Here is a 15,003-nt window from a genome sequence, read left to right as displayed (position 1 = left end):
CTATAAATGAATTAAATAAACCATTAACTTATAACAGTACAGCTAGATCAGAAATAGTAAAAAACTAGCAAATACCTTAGAAATACAAACTATAAATGAATTTAATAAACCATCAACTTATAACAGTACAGCTAGATCAGAAATAGTAAAAAAACTAGGAAGTACTTTAGAAATACATACTATAACGAATTAAATATACCATCAACTTATAACAGTACAGCTAGATCAGAAATAGTAAAAAAAATCTGTAAATACTTTAGAAGTACAAGCTATAAATGACTTAAATAAACCATTAACTTATAACAGTACACCTAGATCAGAAATAGTAAAAAACTAGCAAATACTTTAGAAATACAAACTATAAATGAATTTTATAAACCATCAACTTATAACAGTACAGCTAGATCAGAAATAGTAAAAAAACTAGGAAATACTTTAGAAATACATACTATAACGAATTAAATATACCATCAACTTATAACAGTACAGCTCGATCAGAAATAGTAAAAAAACTAGGAAATACTTTAGAAATACGAATTATTAATGAATTAAATATAACATTAACTTATAACTGTACAGCTTGATCAGAAATAGTAAAAAAACTAGGAAATACTTTAGAAATACATACTATAATGAATTAAATATACCATCAACTTATAACAGTACAGCTAGATCAGAAATAGTAAAAAAAAATTAGTAAATACTTTAGAAGTACAAGCTATAAATGAATTTAATAAACCATCAACTTATAACAGTACAGCTAGATCAGAAATAGTAAAAAACTAGCAAATACTTTAGAAATACAAACTATCATCAGTATCTCGACAGTCCTGGTTGGACCCTGGCTTTCTCAAGAAGACTGCACCAGTCCTTTCTTCTGTAGTCTACAGAGATTGTCCGGGTATTTATCTTCTTGAGACCAATACAAACTATAAACAAATTAAATATACCATCAACTTAAAACAGTAATGCCAGATCAGAAATAGCAAATACTTTAGAAATACAAACTATAAATGAATTTAATAAACCATCAACTTATAACAGTACAGCTAGATCAGAAATAGTAAAAAAAAATTAGTAAATACTTTAGAAGTACAAGCTATAAAGGAATTAAATAAACCATTAACTTATAACAGTACAGCTCGATCAGAAATACAAAAAAAAATTAGTAAATACTTTAGAAATACGAATTATAAATGAATTAAATATAACATTAACTTATAACTGTACAGCTTGATCAGAAAGAGTAAAAAAAACTAGAAAATACTTTAGAAATACAAACTATAAATCAATAAACTGTACCATCGACTTAAAACAGTACAGCTCGATCAGAAATACTAAAAAAAATTAGTAAATACTTTAGAAGTACAAGCTATAAATGAATTAAATAAACCATTAACTTATAACAGTACACCTAGATCAGAAATAGTAAAAAACTAGCAAATACTTTAGAAATACAAACTATAAATGAATTTAATAAACCATCAACTTATAAAAGTACAGCTAGATCAGAAATAGTAAAAAAACTAGGAAATACTTTAGAAATACATACTATAACGAATTAAATATACCATCAACTTATAACAGTACAGCTAGATCAGAAATAGTAAAAAAACTAGGAAATACTTTAGAAATACATACTATAACGAATTAAATATACCATCAACTTATAACAGTACAGCTCGATCAGAAATAGTAAAAAAACTAGAAAATACTTTAGAAATACAAACTATAAATCAATAAAATATACCATCGACTTAAAACAGTACAGCTCGATCAGAAATACAAAAAAAAATTAGTAAATACTTTAGAAATACGAATTATAAATGAATTAAATATAACATTAACTTATAACTGTACAGCTTGATCAGAAAGAGTAAAAAAAACTAGAAAATACTTTAGAAATACAAACTATAAATCAATAAACTGTACCATCGACTTAAAACAGTACAGCTCGATCAGAAATACTAAAAAAAATTAGTAAATACTTTAGAAGTACAAGCTATAAATGAATTAAATAAACCATTAACTTATAACAGTACACCTAGATCAGAAATAGTAAAAAACTAGCAAATACTTTAGAAATACAAACTATAAATGAATTTAATAAACCATCAACTTATAAAAGTACAGCTAGATCAGAAATAGTAAAAAAACTAGGAAATACTTTAGAAATACATACTATAACGAATTAAATATACCATCAACTTATAACAGTACAGCTAGATCAGAAATAGTAAAAAAACTAGGAAATACTTTAGAAATACATACTATAACGAATTAAATATACCATCAACTTATAACAGTACAGCTAAATCAGAAATAGTAAAAAAACTAGCAAACACTTTAGACATACAAACTATAAATCAATAAAATATACCATCGACTTAAAACAGTACAGCTCGATCAGAAATACTTAAAAAAATTAGTAAATACTTTTGAAGTACAAGCTATAAATGAATTAAATACACCATTAACTTATAACAGTACACCTAGATCAGAAATAGTAAAAAACTAGCAAATACTTTAGAAATACAAACTATAAATGAATTTAATAAACCATCAACTTATAACAGTACAGCTAGATCAGAAATAGTAAAAAAAAATTAGTAAATACTTTAGAAGTACAAGCCATAAAGGAATTAAATAAACCATTAACATATAACATTACAGCTTGATCAGAAATAGTAAAAAAACTAGAAAATACTTTAGAAATACATACTATAACGAATTAAATATTCCATCAACTTATAACAGTACTGCTAGATCAGAAATAGTAAAAAAACTAGCAAACACTTTAGACATACAAACTATAAATCAATAAAATATACCATTAACTTATAACAGTACACCTAGATCAGAAATAGTAAAAAACTAGCAAATACTTTAGAAATACAAGCTATAAATGAATTAAATAAACCATTAACTTATAACAGTACACCTAGATCAGAAATAGTAAAAAACTAGCAAATACTTTAGAAATACAAACTATAAATGAATTTAATAAACCATCAACTTATAACAGTACAGCTAGATCAGAAATAGTAAAAAAACTAGGAAATACTTTAGAAATACATACTATAACGAATTAAATATACCATCAACTTATAACAGTACAGCTAGATCAGAAATAGTAAAAAAAAATTAGTAAATACTTTAGAAGTACAAGCTATAAATGAATTAAATAAACCATTAACTTATAACAGTACAGCTAGATCAGAAATAGTAAAAAAAATTAGTAAATACTTTAGAAGTACAAGCTATAAAGGAATTAAATAAACCATTAACATATAACATTACAGCTTGATCAGAAATAGGAAAAAAACTAGAAATTACTTTAGAAATACAAACTATAAATCAATAAAATATACCATCGACTTAAAACAGTACAGCTCGATCAAAAATACAAAAAAAAAAATTTGTAAATACTTTAGAAATACGAATTATAAATGAATTAAATATAACATTAACTTATAATTGTACAGCTTGATCAGAAATAGTAAAAAACTAGGAAATACTTTAGAAATACATACTATAACGAATTAAATATTCCATCTACTTATAACAGTACAGCTATATCAGAAATAGTAAAAAACTAGCAAATACTTTAGAAATACAAACTATAAATGAAATAAATATCCCATCAACTTATAACAGTACAGCTAGATCAGAAATAGTAAAAAACTAGCAAATACTTTAGAAATACAAACTATAAATGAAATAAATATCCCATCAACTTATAACAGTACAGCTAGATCAGAAATAGTAAAAAAAAATTTGTAAATACTTTAGAAGTACAAGCTATAAATGACTTAAATAAACCATTAACTTATAACAGTACAGCTCGATCAGAAATACAAAAAAAAATTAGTAAATACTTTAGAAATACGAATTATAAATGAATTAAATAAACCATTAACTTATAACAGTACACCTAGATCAGAAATAGTAAAAAACTAGCAAATACTTTAGAAATACAAACTATAAATGAAATAAATATCCCATCAACTTATAACAGTACAGCTAGATCAGAAATAGTAAAAAAAAATTTGTAAATACTTTAGAAGTACAAGCTATAAATGACTTAAATAAACCATTAACTTATAACAGTACAGCTCGATCAGAAATACTAAAAAAAATTAGTAAATACTTTAGAAGTACAAACTATAAATGAATTAAATAAACCATTAACTTATAACAGTACACCTAGATCAGAAATAGTAAAAAACTAGCAAATACTTTAGAAATACAAACTATAAATGAATTTAATAAACCATCAACTTATAACAGTACAGCTAGATCAGAAATAGTAAAAAAACTAGGAAGTACTTTAGAAATACATACTATAACGAATTAAATATACCATCAACTTATAACAGTACAGCTCGATCAGAAATACTAAAAAAAATTAGTAAATACTTTAGAAGTACAAGCTATAAATGAATTAAATAAACCATTAACTTATAACAGTACACCTAGATCAGAAATAGTAAAAAACTAGCAAATACTTTAGAAATACGAATTATTAATGAATTAAATATAACATTAACTTATAACTGTACAGCTTGATCAGAAATAGTAAAAAAACTAGGAAATACTTTAGAAATACATACTATAATGAATTAAATATACCATCAACTTATAACAGTACAGCTAGATCAGAAATAGTAAAAAACTAGCAAATACTTTAGAAATACAAACTATCATCAGTATCTCGACAGTCCTGGTTGGACCCTGGCTTTCTCAAGAAGACTGCACCAGTCCTTTCTTCTGTAGTCTACAAAGATTGTCCGGGTATTTATATTCTTGAGACCAATACAAACTATAAACAAATTAAATATACCATCAACTTAAAACAGTAATGCCAGATCAGAAATAGTAAATACTTTAGAAATACATACTATAAACAAATTAAATATACCATCAACTCATAACAGTACAGCTCGATGAGAAATAGTTAAAAAACTAGCAAATACTTTAGAAATACAAACTATAAATGAATTAAATATACCATAAACTTATAACAGTACAGCTAGATCAGAAATAGGAAAAAAACTTAGAAAAATATAGTAAAATTGAAGCAGGAAATAAAGCCTATTCATAATTAAATAAATATCAGGTAGATATGTACAGGAACATTTCAACTAAGTAAAAATTTTACAAAATGAAAGCTGAAATATTTTCAAAGGTTAATATACAATCAATGCCAAAAAGCAAAGTAAAGAAATTGTTACGTTAACAAAATATGACACCTGTTAAAAGAAAAATAATTAATTTTTGGAGAGGCTTTAAATACCAAACTCCCTGTAACTTATAAAAGTTTTAGGATATACCATAAAAGTAAGACACTTCTTTCTAAAATAGTTGTCAGGAAAATTACACAAAAAAAAAAACAATAAGTTAATTGAACATAATTTATGAAGTGTAAGAGTTCTAAAACACACGATAATTATATAGAAGATGGTTTAGCAAAATATTCCAAAGCAAGAAAAAGTCTCCAAAAAAAAAAGTTTTTTGACTCTTTAAATAATGATGAAAAAAGTAGGAAAGAAAGAGTGCATAACACAAAATAAAGTCAGACAAAAAAGATTTATGAATGAATTTGTACAAGAAATTTTAAACTGAGACAAGGTACATAATTGGATATATTTATCATTTTGTAAGCTCAAACCATTTTGGATAGTGAAACAAAATTCAGAAGACAGAAATAATAGGGTCAGGTGTGATTAAGTGGGCTAAAGAGCAGATATATTAAAAAACAGTTATTTTTTTCCTTTTAAATTAAGATAATTAGTTCATTATTACTTTAGAGACATACAGGGTTTAACCGCTTCCCTGTTTATCCAGAGTTAATTCGGATATGTACACATTGCAAATATTTATTATCCTGAGAAAACTCGGGCGTGGCAAAATTAGTCTATTTTGTTTTATCACGTTTTTACTGGACTGGAAGAAAACATAATCTGCTGTGCTTGGAAATTTGCCAAATTTTGTTTGGGAGTGTTGCTGATGGATAGTGGGACACTTTGTGCGATTGCATATACGATGGTTACTGAATTCACATTTAAAAAATTGACGTATAACTTCACTACTGTTTGGAAAGTATCACTTTGTTTTGTTCCTTGTTTTAAAAACTATGCTACAAACACTAATATTGAAATTTTTTTATTTGCCCAAGACAAATCGAGATAGTAAAACTGATGATAAATTAAATCATATTTACACATAAAAAAATTTAAAAATTCAACTAAAACTTGTGTATTATGCTTTACTTTAGTTCCTTGTATTTATTAATAAATTAAAATATATAGGGGAGAGTCGGGTAGCCCCGCTCACTTGAGTATTGCTTATATTTCTGTATAATATTGAGTAATAATCAATATTTTTGTATGTTTCTATTGTTTGACCATATAATTAAATAATGCAAAGTGAATAAACCAAAAAAAGAATAGTTTAACTTAAAAAAATAGAAATTTAAAAAAACATGTTTTTCAGCTCTTTTCAAAATGCGTCGGGTAGCCCCGCCCTGTTACAAAAATTATGTTTTTTGGCTGTTTTTTCAGGAGTAAATGAAAGTGACCAATGTATTGACATTAGATAAACCTCATTTATCATTTTTATCAAAAAATTATTTTATTTATTACATATTTATGTACTTTTAGTGAATTCTATCATTTAATAACAATCATTTAATAACAACAATATTTGTTGTTAAAAATGCATATAACATTCAAATTTGAAGCAATAAAATAATAATCTTTGCAACCGTACATTTATCAACGAAATAAAATTGGGCAGTGATACCTGACATTCATGTGAGCGGGGCTACCCGAAATTCTATTTTTTTGTAAATTTGTAATTACTCGAACAATTTTTCAAAAATAAACTTCTTTCTTCGTGCAAATTAAACCTAAGACTACATACTTTAATGCTGTATGTATAGAAAAAATTATTTTATAAGTATTAAAATGAAGTTTAAACAAAACATTCAACCAATTTTTCTTAACTTCATGAATACTGTATTCAACATATTTTCAAAACTATTGTTTACCATGTTAACAGCAGCATAAATACTTAAAACTTTGAAAATAATCTCTTTTTAATATAACAATTAATGTCCGATGGCACATTGACTTGAGAAAATATTCTATACATATGAAATTGACGTTGGGCGGGGGTACCCGCTGGGCGGAGCTACCCGACTCTCCCCTATATAAATTTTTTGCTTTTTTTTCAATTCTTTTTTTTTAAAGGAAGCAGTTAAAACAAAGATTTTTTTTTTCAATTTTATAAACTGAAAAAAGTTTAATGTTTACAAATTATTTGCTTCTGATCAACTCCTACTGTTGTACAAGTTGATCAGAAGTTATTAAATTAAGCTGCTAATAAACTTTTTTCTAATATCATAACAAACAGGCAAATATAAGTAATTTTAGTTTAAACTAGCAGAGGGGTTCTTAAAGAAGAGATCAACATAGAAGTTTAAGAAAAAACTTTCAAAATTCTATTCATTCTCAATTGCTTTCTGAAGTGGGGTAAATTGGATATATAGTTACGCTGAGAGCTTAGTGAAAAAAAAAAATAATACAATAGGAATATTTGTTTTTAAATTTCTATGTTACTTTAGTAAATTAATAATGCTTTAAAATTTTAATTAAATGGTTGAATACTTCTGTTTTTAATATTACATAGTAATTTTGAGACCAAAAAAAATTTCTTTCAAATTTTATGTTTTTTTTTTAAGGGAAAAATTACAGGAAGAAAATAACAGTGTCATAACTAGCACTTGATCCACTTAGGACAGAAAAAAAAAACATGGAAATAACCAGAAGGTATGACTAAGTCAGCATTAGAAATAAAGATAAGTTTACATACAAGTTTCTACTTTCATATTCATGGAAAAACAAAGCAATTTCTGTAAAATAATTAAATTCAATAAAAATACATGCCTGTTATAAAGGGTAAAAACATTTTATATTACTACAACTGCAATAAATATTAATTTTCATATCATCATTTATATTTCAAGCAATCCAAAACTATTTCACTTTTCTTGATATTTTTGATGAAATTGTGTCCAGAATACATTATTAAATGAAATCTTAGTTAAGCTGACTATTTGACACAGTGAAACCTTATTATTGAAATCTTCAATTAAATGGAAAAATAAATATGAACATTTGTAATTTTTTTTAAATAATCAAAATAAAATTTAAGACCATTCTTATTTCAAAAGCAATATTTTCATTAAATGCACTCTGTAAGAAAATAAAACAAAATAATTATTCTTCATTTTAACTCAATAATTACCTATTGTATATAAAATGTATTAAGTTCATTAAAATTAATTTTAGAGTTTGCTTTTAGAGCAATTTTACCAATTATCTTACCAATTACCCTAACCAATTATTTTGAAGTTAAAAAATGTAAAATTCAACATACTTTTTTATTTTATTAATAAATACCAGGAACTAAAATAAAACAAAATACACAAGTTCTAAGTTAAAATTTTAATTTTTTCTTATGATTAAGAAACCTTTAATTTAAAATCAGTTAACTATCCCGAGTTATTTAGGGCAGAGCTCATTCTAGGCAGGGTAAACAGGGCGCAGCACCCTGCTGCCCTTTTAGTCAAAAGAATCCAGCCTGTTGCCCCTGAAGTAAATTAGTGCCCAGATGTAATAGTCTCCATACCCTTTCTTTCCTCAATCCTTCTTTATTTTTTCGCTAAACTCTTCAATGGATTTCTTAAACTTTAGTTATTTGCAACTCTTTTTATTTAGTTTGTCATTGCCGTCAATACGTAGATTTATATGGGAAAGGAAAAGTAGCCATCACACCCCCTTGTTGCACTTGTCTTTGAAAGTTTGCAGTTACTTCACTATCATTAAATCATAATGATTACTAATCATTTTAATTATTAAATTATAACTATAGACACTTAAAAAAACACATTTATTATTTAATTAATATATGCATGCCTTTTAAATAAATTACTAAACTAATTAGCTCATTAACTTGATATATATATGGTCATTTATTAATAAAAATTAGCAATTAATATGATTGCTTTGCTACTTTTAGTAAAGTAAGAAAAAATTGACAATGTTTTTTAATAGAACGTGTAAAGCCCATAGAAAGAAATTATTGCCTTTTTAGAATAATAATGCCCTTTTTTTAAACTTTTGCACAAAGCCCTTTTTTCTGCCTAGAATGAACTCTGTTAAGGGCAAATGAAAAAAGGTAAATATGAGTCTTTGTAGGATAGTTTTTAAAACAAGGGACAACATAAAGTGATAACTTTGAAACATCAGTGAAGGAATGCGCAATTTTTTTTTACTCTTATTGCAATGTCAATTCAGCAACCATTGTATGTACAATCATACAAAACACGTGTGCAGTCCAACAGCAAAACTCCCATATAAAACTTGGCAAACTTCCAATGACAGCAGATTATGCTTCTTGCTTACAACCGATTAAAACGTAATAAATGTACTGGCACATTCTGCTAAGCCCGAGTATGGACAATTACAGCACATCATAATTTTTTTTATTTTCATACCTAACTTATTGGAAATTCTCCCCTGAAACCGAAAATCTGATTGTTTTTTGCGGCAAATGTTAAATTATTTAGTTATTAAACATTTAAATTGCCCCAAAAGGCCTCCGTAAGTGATGCAATCAAAAACGACCCCTGATTGGTTATGACGTCAAATGTGCCGAAGGGAAACGTGCCGTCTCCATCCGCTAAGGCTATTTCAATGCTCTTTTAGTTTTGATATCACATGTATCGTATGAACATCCTTTGTAAAGAATCAGTAAAAATTTTGTGAATTAAATTTACGGTTCCGAGAGTGTGTGCAAAATGAAAGAAAGATTTTAAAACTTCAAACGTTGTTATTTATCATTAGAATATCTGAAGAAATGATTATGAATGATAAACTCTTTACAGCCAATCAACATTTCTTTTCGGCTGAAATCAGTGGTGTTAAAGTTCATAGAAAATACTATTTTATTCCATTTACTTTTAAATTAAAATAATGCTTCATTACAACCTAATTACATAATTAAAATAAGTTGCAGATTGGATAGAAATTTTATACATTTTGATATAGGATGAATGATTTTATAATTCGTTATTGCATTAAAACAAATCAGTGTTTTCATAAATCTAGTCCATTGAAAAATATCAGTCCATCATCGTTACAATCTATGTGCTAATGATCAAAAATTCAAATAATGTAATTTAATGTTGCTTCTTTAATTTATTTATTTATTACTAGAGTTGAAGGATTTTCTTTTTAAGTAAATATTTACTAATGCAGTTTATGTTATCTTTTTTTTTGTTTCACTATGCATTAAATATTTAAATACACATTAACGCTTATATTTATTATTCCTAGCTTAAATAGGAATTCCGTTACAGTTCAAAATTATTTTTATTTTTAAATTTATAAATTTTAATTCCTTTTTCTGCAATATAGTATTTATAAAGTATGGTTATTGTTAATTTCTCTCCTTATTTTTGCATGCTATTTGTCAGTGCTTGCAATGAAGAATTCTAAAATAGTAAAATTAATACATTATACATTTTTAATTAAAAAAAATTTAATAAAATAGTTTTAAAAAAATATCAGGTTCTGCCTACGGTATAGCCGAAAACGTATCAACACTTTCAAGAATCTAGTCCATTGAAATATATCTGACCATCAACATCACCATAATCTAGTTATACTTAAAATTTCACTTAATTTCTCATTTATCCATATCTAATTAACTTATTTATCCACAAAATTTCAGCGAATATCATTAAGCTGGAAGTTTTTGTTTCACTAAAGCTAGAGAAGAAAAATAAAAAATTAACTTATACAAAATGGAAAGAAATTCTAATGCACATTCTTAATAATTTATTAAATAATTAAAAAATAAACAGTAATGTTGATTTTTTTTCTCAATATTTTTATTTTTTGAGTAAATAGGAACTTTGCTATGGCGAAATTTTTTTTTTATATGCATTTATGAAATTTTATTCCTATTTCTGCTATAAAGAACTAAATAAATGCATATGCTTGATTTCAAATACTTATAGCATAGATTAAGACAATTAAAGTAAAGTTAATAAAATCTGCAGGAATATATATATATATATATATATATATTAAAGTTTTGCTGGGATCACAAGTTTTTTAAGAGGCTACTGCTGTGAAGACAATTACATGCTTTGAATTCACGCTAGAATAAATAGATAAAAATTATCAGTAACTTACGCTGTCCTACATTTTAAAATCTAAAACTATTTATTCTACATAAGAAATTGATCCAACATTTCTTTCACTTAAGATGAAAATAAATCTTCCAAATGAATTTGAAGTATACATTAAAATTAAGATTATAGTTAAAAAATGAAAAAACGAAGTTATTTTGTATTTATAACGCATCATTTATTTGCAATACCATGCACTTTTTTATTGAACTAAAAAATCTTAAATATTCCGAGCTAGAAAATTTCGTCAAGTATTAACAATGTTTCAGTGGGTACCACTGAAATTTAACGTTATAAAAATACGTTATATCAAATCCTAATTTTTATTAAGCGATGTTAAGGCGCAATTTTTTATACAGATAGCTTTAGACCACCTAAAATGGTTGGATTTAATTAGCAAATTTAAACGAAAGCAAGAACGTATTGGTTTTCACAGCACAGCTATTGTAAGTGAACGGCAGATGGACACATGTGACGTCAGTTCGTGAATAATCACGTGACTCCCCGTTTCAGGCGAAAACGAAAGTAAGCGTTTTTTGATTGAAAATAACTAAATAAATAGCCTTCTTAGAAAAGTAATAAAATGTTTTCTGGGAGTTTTGAGGGATTCTGAATGCATTAAAATTATAAAAAAATTTGACTGTAATTGTCCATTCTCAGGATAATCAGGGAAGGGGTCAAAATAAGCCCCAAAACAGCTCCTAGATTATATAGCTTTTGCTATATTATCTAAGAGCTGTTTTGGGGCTAATTTTAACTGCTTTCCTTAACACTATTAAATATTTTGACAAAAAATTTAAATTTTGCATAATCATAAAACTAATAAATTTTTGAAATAAACCTAAAAGTTTTCTTTTCTTATGAATGAATTTTCATCAACAAATTACAATAAGCAATATTAAAGCTTTTTATAATATTCTGAGCTGAAAATTGGGTCGAAATGAACATTTTTAAATCATAACATATCTTAAAACATATTTATTAATACAGTTCTCATTCAGCATTCCTACCTAAATTCCGAACTACAGCTAGAATCATGCAGTTTTCTTAAGTAACACCTGGTAATCGAGTCATCGCATCAGGTGGCTTCTTTCTTGTGATTTCTAGTGCATAATCTTTGAACACCATATTTTGCTTCAGAAAATTTTACCTAAAAATAAATATATTTATTACCAAGAAGTAATATTATGCATAATATAACCCAGCAGAGAAAACTATGCTTATTTTAATTTCTAAAAATTCCTTAAAATTCTTTTCTTTTTTTTTTTTGTTGCCTTTTTCAGGGGTGTGAGCCCAACTCAAAAATCCTGAAAATTTCTTGATTAAAATCATCAATGATCCATTTCAAAACAATTATGTCTTTACAAATTTAAATCATTGATATTTTCACAACATGAAATTCTAAATAAATTATATGCAGCATAATTTTATTTTTTATATTTTATGTCTATCGTTGAGCAGCAGACCAAATTCGGGGTTTAAGACTACTTATATTCAACTCCGTAGCCTTGTCATTTTTAACACAATCCAGAAGACAAGGGAACTCCTGGATCAGTACCCCCAGAGGGTTTGATTTGTTATGGGAACATGGAGGATTTCGCGACTCAACAGATTTAAAGCGCATCAGTCACCATTTGCTTCGGCCAGCGAGGATCCAACCATGCAGCATAATTTAAATGAATAATTACGTATAAGTTTACTTTTGTTTCTAATTACATTTATTTATCCTACCAGAAAATATATTTACAAATGAAAGAGACGGCAAGTATAAATTCTAATCAGTGTGCATAGCCAAATTATTCAACAAAAAATAAGCACCTTTTAAGCACTCAAAAAAAATTTTTAAGCACTTTAAAAAATTATATAGTTTGGTTTTAGAGACATCTTTAAAATTAGCCCCAAAACATCTCTTATATAATATAGCTATGCACCAATTAATATTTTAAAACAAATTTAAAGTTTGCATAATCAAACAAATAATAAATTTTTGAAATAAACAGGGGGCAAAGCAAAATCTTTCAACAAAAAATAAGCTTTTTTAAGTACTTTTCAAGCACTCAAAAAATAATTTTAAGCACAATATACACTTATAAAATGCAAAATAATTTTCAGACTTCAAATGATATGATAAAATAACTAGTTTCTGACAAAGAACTCTTTTCTTGATTATATTAGCCATTATAAAATGATCGAGAGATTTTTCGGTTTGATATCGGGGGTGGAAAATGAAATCTGAAATCAAGAACACATTGCAAAATGCAGCAGAGTTATACATGAGAAGGCAATAATCTCACCGAAACCAGCTCAGTAGACGCACATACAGACTCGTAAGTATTACATCAAACATGTAAAATGATTGGCGCTTTCATACGCTATGGACGGACGGTACGCCAAAATAAATTGTGAAAACGTGGAATAGAACAATGTGAAAAGCATGCTTTTGCATAATACGTGGCGAAAATCAACATGGTAAGGAAAAAAAATCTCACTTTTTTAAAAGGGAAAATTAAGCACTTTTTAAAAACACTCAAAGAAAAAAGCACCTTTAATGGATTTTAAATAACGAAAATTAAAAATAAGCACCTTAAAGCACTTTTTAAAAAAACTATGCACCTTAAGAAACCTAAGAATTTTCTTTTCTTATGACTGAGTCTTCATTAACAAATTACATACAATTTAAAACAAATCTTAATGAATAGATAAACAACATTAAAGCTTTATATAATATTCTGATCTGAAAATTGGGTTAAAATCAAACAGTTAAGTTCATGGAGTTTTCTTAAGTAACGCCTGGTAATCGATTGATCGCATCAGGTGGCTTCTGTCTTGAGATTTCTAATGTATAATCTCTGAACCCCATTTTTTGTTTCAGAAAGTGTTACCCAAAAATATACATATTTATAACCAGGAAGTAATACTATACATAATATACCCACACACAGAAAACTAGGCATATTTTAATTTCATGATAAATTCCGTAAATTTATTTTCTCCTTTAGTAGGTTTTTTTTTTTCTAATTACTTACAAAATGATACATAAAATAGCTTGAAATTCAGCGCTAATAATTAAACAAAACTTATTAAACCTGATGACTAAATTAGGTTTTATATTCGGCTCAAAAACATTTTTCACTTTTATGAAACGCTTCCGCTCTGTATAACTAATTAAGTAAAGTTCTTTCAATTCTATCAATTACAGCAAACTCATAAAGTAAATAATTTCATTAAACAATTACACTAATAGAGAGAAAGTAGTCAGCAATTCCAAATCAAAGATTTGACTAGAAGATCTGTTTCGAAACAAACTGACTTCAAACAACCTCTCTAACTAAAGAATGTCATAGACGTAAGCACGAGGCAATTCAATTTGATGGTGGCGATTAAGAGGGTTTAAGTTTTTCGCTGACGAACTCGAAGTTTTTATTTTAAATTGGATGTCCCGCTCTGTCAAAAACAAGTTTCGATTTGAAACTCGCTGATCGATAACGATTAATCGATAACGATAACAATAAAGTTTTTCATCCATTTGTTATAGGGTCAGAAGCTTATGGAGCATTCTCACTGTTTGTAATTCGCATATGCGTGAGAATTTCCTTGTTAACACAGCAGCTTATAAACATCAATGACAGAGGCTTACATGCCATTCCAGCACATAAGGTTCATACTCACTACTTGCTATTTGCGAATCCAGGAGCACTTCCACCTAGATGCAATTTCTAAAGATTCCCGTGCATGAGAAA

General features: G+C 26.7%; 1 long non-coding RNA gene across 1 annotated transcript in view; it reads right to left on the bottom strand.

Annotated features, from left to right (window-relative positions):
* Nucleotides 1–14,733, bottom strand: part of LOC147812570 (uncharacterized) — a 55,196-nt gene extending 40,463 nt beyond the window's left edge. Inside the window, exons 1-4 of the long non-coding RNA XR_015433288.1 lie at nt 14,500–14,733; nt 12,274–12,413; nt 4,687–4,822; nt 794–929 (exon numbers count right to left, since the gene is read on the bottom strand). This is a non-coding gene — a long non-coding RNA (uncharacterized LOC147812570). The remainder of the gene's footprint in view (nt 1–793; nt 930–4,686; nt 4,823–12,273; nt 12,414–14,499) is intronic.
* Between the last annotated feature and the right edge of the window lie 270 nt (nt 14,734–15,003).

Source organism: Parasteatoda tepidariorum, chromosome 4 (genome assembly GCF_982258835.1).
Source record: "Parasteatoda tepidariorum strain Cologne lab strain chromosome 4, Ptep-v5.0, whole genome shotgun sequence".
In the NCBI taxonomy this organism is placed as follows: Eukaryota; Metazoa; Arthropoda; class Arachnida; order Araneae; family Theridiidae; genus Parasteatoda; species Parasteatoda tepidariorum.
This window is presented reverse-complemented; position numbering and strand designations above follow the sequence as displayed.